This window comes from Miniopterus natalensis, chromosome 2 (genome assembly GCF_054644295.1).
Source record: "Miniopterus natalensis isolate mMinNat1 chromosome 2, mMinNat1.hap1, whole genome shotgun sequence".
Lineage (NCBI taxonomy): Eukaryota > Metazoa > Chordata > Mammalia > Chiroptera > Miniopteridae > Miniopterus > Miniopterus natalensis.
The window spans coordinates 105,688,281-105,694,722 of NC_142082.1; the positions used below are offsets into that span (position 1 = coordinate 105,688,281).

Here is a 6,442-nt window from a genome sequence, read left to right on the forward strand (position 1 = left end):
GCATAGTCGTGGAAAGGATCACAGGATTATTATGTGTTGTAATGTACAAACTTATTTCAAGAGGGTGAAGATAAGAAAATTGTTTCTCCTTCAATGCCCAGGTGTCTTAAACCAAGATAGGGTCCCTGGTTCAATTTGGACAGTCAGGAGATTATGTATATAAATGCTGTTGTTTTTGTTAGATAGCAGACTCTATTTTCTTGAGCGGTGTGAGAAATTGGGTTTAATAATATAAGCTAGTTCAAAACCCAATTGTGGTCTCACCTTTCCAGAAGAGCAAGGTGTCCCAGGAGTAGGGGAAAAGAAACTTTCTTTTCTTTTTAAATTTTTTAAAAAATTGATCTGAGAGCCCTAGCCCGTTTGGCTCAGTGGTTAGGTCATCAACCTGCAGACTGAAGGGACCCAGGTTCCATTCAGGCCAAGGGCATGTACCTCAGTTGCAGGCTCAATGCCCAACCCTGGTCAGGCGCCTATGGGAGGGAACCAATTGATGCGCCTCTCTCACATCGAAGTCTCTCCGCACCCCCCACTCTCTCTGAAAAGCAATGGAAAAAAATATCCTCAGGTGAGGATAAAAAAAATTGCTGAGAGAGAGAATCATAGATTTGTTGTTTCATTTATTTATGGATTCATTGAGTGATTACTGTACGTGCCTTGACTGGGAATTGAACCTTCAGCTTTGGTATACCAGGATGATGCTCTAACCAACTGAGATACCTGGTCAGGGGAGAGAAACTTTAGTCTCAGAGCCGCACCTACTGCTGTGGAAAAGCTGAGACTCTTCATTGATATAAGACCTAAGGTTGTCTAAAAGAAACTTGCCATCTTCTCCTAAAACTGCCTTTTTTTCCTTTTGTGATTTTCTCTATTACATCAAGATCTTCCCAGGCACCTTGGTTCAATATTTTTGTCTCTCTTTTGGCCCCTACATTTTTTAAAAACCAAATCATGGCGATCTTATCTTCATACTGGTTCTCGAATATATATCTTCCTATTTATTTCTACTACAGGTCTCATTACCTTTCACTTGAACAACTACAATAAAAAAATTTTTTCTCATTAAACTTTGTTTTAATGAGTCTCAAAATTCTGTGACAGGTTTTTGGTCAAGTTGTTGCTGTTAAAAAGCACTGATTTTAGAAACTAATAACTTAAAAACTGCCACACCAAAAAAACCCAAATGGTCCACAAAATATTCTCCTTTCCTTCTGAAGGTTTTATGATGTATTGTTATCGTTAACTTGTCTTTTACTATTAAACTTAAATGGCCAACTCAGACAAACAGTTCTGATACTGTTCTTTCGCTACTGACTATGACTGAAATGATTGATATTGGGGATAATATTCATTTAGCCTTCTGAGCTTTCTGAGCAGATTTGGTGACATTGCCAGCTCCAGCTGTGTTCTTGTCCACTGCTTTGATGACACCTATAGCAACTGTCTGTCTCATATCACGGACAGCAAAATGGCCCAGAGGAGGATACGCAGAGAAGCTCTCAACACACGCGTGCTTGCCAGGAACCATATCAACGATGGCAGCATCACCAGATTTCAAAAACTTTGAGCCACTCTCTGGATTCTGACCTAGTTTGGGGTGACGTGGCTAAATGCACCAAGAAGGTTGGAATCATCGGTAAATACAGAACCAGTTGCAGCACCTCCCTAAGGATAATGGTGAAGAAAATTGAAATCAGCCAGCACTCCAAGTACACTTGCTCCTCCTGTGGCAAAACCAAGATGAAGAGACTAGCTGTGGGAACTGGCGCTATGGTTCCTGCATGAAAACTGTAGCTGGTGGGGCCTGGACCTACACCACCACCTCTGTCGACCCAGTAAAGTATGCCATTAGAGGACTGGAGGAATTGAAAGACCAGTAGAAGCTCCAAAATTTGAAACATTGCTAGCCTATAATAAATGGGTTAATTTATGTAACAAAAAATAAAAATAAACTTTGGGCCACTTTCCAGCTTTTCCCCAGAACAATAATTAATCTCCTTCAGATCAGCAAATTTGCAGGCAATATGATCTATGTGACAATCGAACACAGGGGCATATCCGGCACTGATCTGGCTCAGGATAATCACTTGAACTGTGGTGCCAGCTGCTTCCATTGGGGGGTCATTTTGCTGTCATCAGCCACATTGCCACTATGAACATCTTTAATAGATGTGTGTGGGGTTTTAAAAAATTTATTTATTTTAGAGCTCAGGGGAGGGGGAGAAAGAGAGAGAGAAACATTGATGTGAGAGAGAAACATCTATCAGTTGCCCACCATACGCACCCCAACCAGGGATTGAACCTGAAACCTGGGTATGTGCCCTCACTGGGAATCAAACCAGCAACCTCTCAGCGCATGGGCGGACACTCAACCAACTGAGCCACACTGGCCAGGGCATCAGCTCATTCTTGACATTGAAACCACATTACGCCCAGGAAGAGCTTCACGCAAAGCTTCATTGTACATTTCAATAGACTTTACTTCATTTGTAATGTTGACTGGAGCAAAGGTTAATAAATTAACCATACCAGGTTTGAGAACACCAGTCTCTACTCGGCCCACAGGGACAGTATCAATACCACCAATTTTGCAGACATCCTAAAGAGGCAGACACAGGGGCTTGCCAGTTGAATGAGTTGGTGGCAGGATGCAATCCAGAGCTTCAAGCAGCGTGGTTCCACTTGCATTGTCATTCCTTGAACCAAGGTATGTTAGCACTTTGCTCCAGCATGTTGTCACCATTCTAAACAGAAATTGGCATAAATGCTACTTATGTCAGGATTGTAAACAGTTTTCTTAATGTAGGTGCTGACTTCTTTAACAACTTTCTCCGGTCTCTTCTGACCATAGGGTGGCTCAGAAAAGTCCATTTGTTAACACCAACAATTAGTTGTTTCACACCAAGTATAAGCCCAAAGGACATGCTCACAGGTCTGCCCATTTTGGGAGATACCTGCTTCAAATTCACCAACACCAGCAGCAACAATCAGGACAGCACAATCAGCCCAAGATGTGCCTGTGATCATGTTTTTGATGAAGTCTCTGTGTCCTGGGACATCAGTGATAGTTACATAATACTTGCTGATCGCAAATTTCCACAGAGAGATATGAATGATGATACCATGCTCATATTCAGTTTTTAGTTTATCTAAGATCCAGGCATACTTGAAGGAGCCCTTCCCCACCTCAGCAGCCTCCTTCTCATATTTTTTGATGGTTCTTTTGTCTGTCCGACATTTATAGATCAGATGGCCTGTAGTAGTAGGCTTGCCAGAATCTATGTATTCAATGAAAATGATGTTGGTATAAGTCTTTTTCTTTCACATTTTGGCTTGGATTTAGTGGTGGTTTTCACACCTGTGTTCTGGCAACAAATTCATTACAGGGGCGAAAAAAGCTAAAGTAAGTTTCTAATTAGTGTTTTTGCCTCAAGTCTTTCCCTACTCCAATCCATTCTATAGAAGATGATTGTTTCAAAATAAAATAAAAGATGATTATTTTTAAAGCACATTTCTAGACATGTCACGCTCCTGGTCATAAACTTTTGGTGATTCCACACAAAATAGAAAATAGTAAGTCCAGATAGTAATATGGTATTCAAACACTGCCACAGTCAGAACCTATCATTTCTATTACTATAGATAACTGGTTAATTTCTGAATGTAGCATGCACTTTTAAGCTTTGCCTCATATTCTTCCTTTTATCTGGATTGACCCTTTCCACACCCATAAAATTCTGACCAAGGCCGACACAAATACTGTCTCTTTAATTGGAAGTAATCCTTTCTGCTTTGATATTTATCTAGCAAACTTTCATTGTAGTCATTGTATTTTTATAGCATAGCTTCTATTCAAATGTCATCAATCTGATTAATTTTTATTTATTGATTTTAAAGAAAGAGAGGAAGAGAGAGAGAGAGAAAGAGAGAAGCATTGATCTGTTGTTCCACTTATCCATGCATCCATTCCTGTATGTGCCTTGACGAGGGATCAAACCTACAACCTTGAGATATCGGGACATTGCTCTAACCAGCTGACCTACCCAGCTAGGGCAAATGTCATCAATCTTGAGTCCTTCTCTGACTACCCTAGCCTCCCTTACTACCCTCCACTCTCTCTACTCCCTCCCTTATCTACTTTTAAAAAGACCTTATCAGCACCTAAAATAGCATATACTTATTTGCTTGTACTTTTTATTTTATCTCCCCTCACCAATAGAATGTAAGCTCTATGAGGGGAGGTAATTTATCTTTTTGTTGTTGTTGTCATATATTCGTCATCTAGAAGAGTGCCTGGCACATAGCAGATGCTTGATAATTGTTTTTGAATGCATGTATAACATTTCTCCCTACATGTGTGTTGCCTCTCCTGTTAGGTTGCTCTTCTTTCATTCTATATCTAGGTAATGTGTCATCATTCACTCAAATGCCAAAAGGTGATTCTCAATCCATCTGTCTCTTGCAACCACCTAACACAGATTGATAATTAAAAAAAAAAAAAAAATCATTCCAGTGGCAGAGGATGAATTAAGAACAATGCTGGAAAAAAAAAAAAAAAGAATAATGCAGGCCCTGGCCAGGTAGTTCAGTTGGTCAGAGCACTGTCCTGATACATCAAGGTTATGGGTTTGACCCCTGGTCAGGGCACATATGAGAATCAACCAATGAATGCATAAATAAATAGAACAATAGAACAACAAACCAATGTTTCTCTTTCTTCTTTTCCTTTTTTTTCTCCCTCTCTCCTTCCCTTCCATTCTCTCTCTAAAAAAAAAGTCAAGCCAGTGTTGCTCAGTGGTTGAGGGTGGATCCGTGAGCCAGGAGGCCCTGGTTTTATTCCCAGTCAGGGCACATGCCTGGGTTTCAGGCTTGATCTCCAGTAGGGAGCATGCAGGAGGCAGCCGATAGACAATTTTCTCTCATCAATGATGTTTCTATCTCTCTATCCCTCTTCCCTCCTCTCTCTGAAATCAATAAAAACATATTTTTTCAAAAACCACAATGCTGGAAGATTTGGGAGGTTACAGTAATAATTCATATGAAGGCAAAGGCCTAAACAAGAGTGTCAATGATGCTAATATGATGAAGGAAATGGGAGATATTTGAAAGTTCCAATTAACTGGACCCAGAACAGGGAAGGTAGCTAAAGTAGCTGACATTAATCAGAATGGGAAATACGAGAGGAAGAACATATATGGAGGCTGTGAGAAGAGCAGCCTGGGGGACAATAACTTGATATATTCTCTAACTCCAGGACTTTACTTTTCTACTCAGCTTAGTTCTTGGGTACATAACATTGACTGTTCTTGCCAATAATCTCACCTCTTTTTGTCTTCCTGTTGTAATTATGCTGATAATACCTGTACTTGAGATTATTCTTACCATCTGCCTTCTATGTATGCTGCTGGAGAATGGCTCACATTTATGGGAAATGATACTGTTACTGTAGAAAGTCAGTCAGAGTGCTGAGGAGTCTCCTCTGTTGGCCAAGATAGAAGCAATGGTAGGTTCTTACACTGAGGGCAAAAAGCTAGAAAGATGAATGGATAGGACCCCAGTATGCTAAGGCTAGAAATATAAATGGATAGGGCCCCCAAGCACGTCAAAATCTAGCAAGATAATTGGATAGAAAAAAAAAGCCCTCTCCTTCCTATCCCTATAAGAATGGCGGGCTTGAGCTGGAAAAGACATGATCTTTGAGATGGGAGCCCACTATTCCCCTATGTCATGGCACCTGAATAAACCTCTTTCCTTTTGCACCAGCACCTGTCTCAGAGTTTGGCTTTCACTGTAGCAGGTAGCAGAACCTCCATTTTTTTGTTCGGTTACAATACCACTATAAATTTACAGTGTCTGACTTTAGTTAAGACCTCAGAAGTGAAGAACAACACTTCATAGGAAATGTTTGCTCCTCCTCTTAATTTCCACAGTTGCCATTTTGGACACTCACCATTTGCTTCAAGCCCCTAATGCTGCCCTCCCAGTACCTCCGCCTTTATAGCTCAAAGGCATCAACTGCCTCAACTTCTTGTCTTCACACCCACTTACTTACCATCTCTGTACTTATACTTCCTTCCTTCTTTTCCCTGCTTTACAGACAGGTGTGTTCTCCTTCTCATCATGCTCTCTTTTCTTTTATCTTTTCAGGGACTTTGAGTTTTCTCTTATATACTCAACTTCCACTTCTCCATTAGTTCTTCCTTCTCAGTACTTAGAAATACTCATCTCTCCTAGCTTGTAAAAGCTTTCTTTGATTCTCCTTTATAATTTCCATCTTTCCATACCCCACCTTTTCCTCTACAACCAAAGAATCTTGAGTCTATGCTTGGCTCCTTTTCTTCACCTTCCATTCACTTCACAACTCACTAGGAACGGCATTTTGACTCCATAACTTTATTTAAATTGCTCTATGACCTACTAATTTCTAAATTTAATGATTAGTTAT

The 6,442-nt window shown here is 40.4% G+C and overlaps 1 pseudogene; it reads left to right on the plus strand.

The window, feature by feature from the left end:
• The first annotated feature begins 448 nt into the window (after positions 1 to 448).
• LOC107546419 (large ribosomal subunit protein eL43 pseudogene) lies at positions 449 to 1,877 on the plus strand (annotated as a pseudogene).
• The last annotated feature ends 4,565 nt before the right edge of the window (positions 1,878 to 6,442 follow it).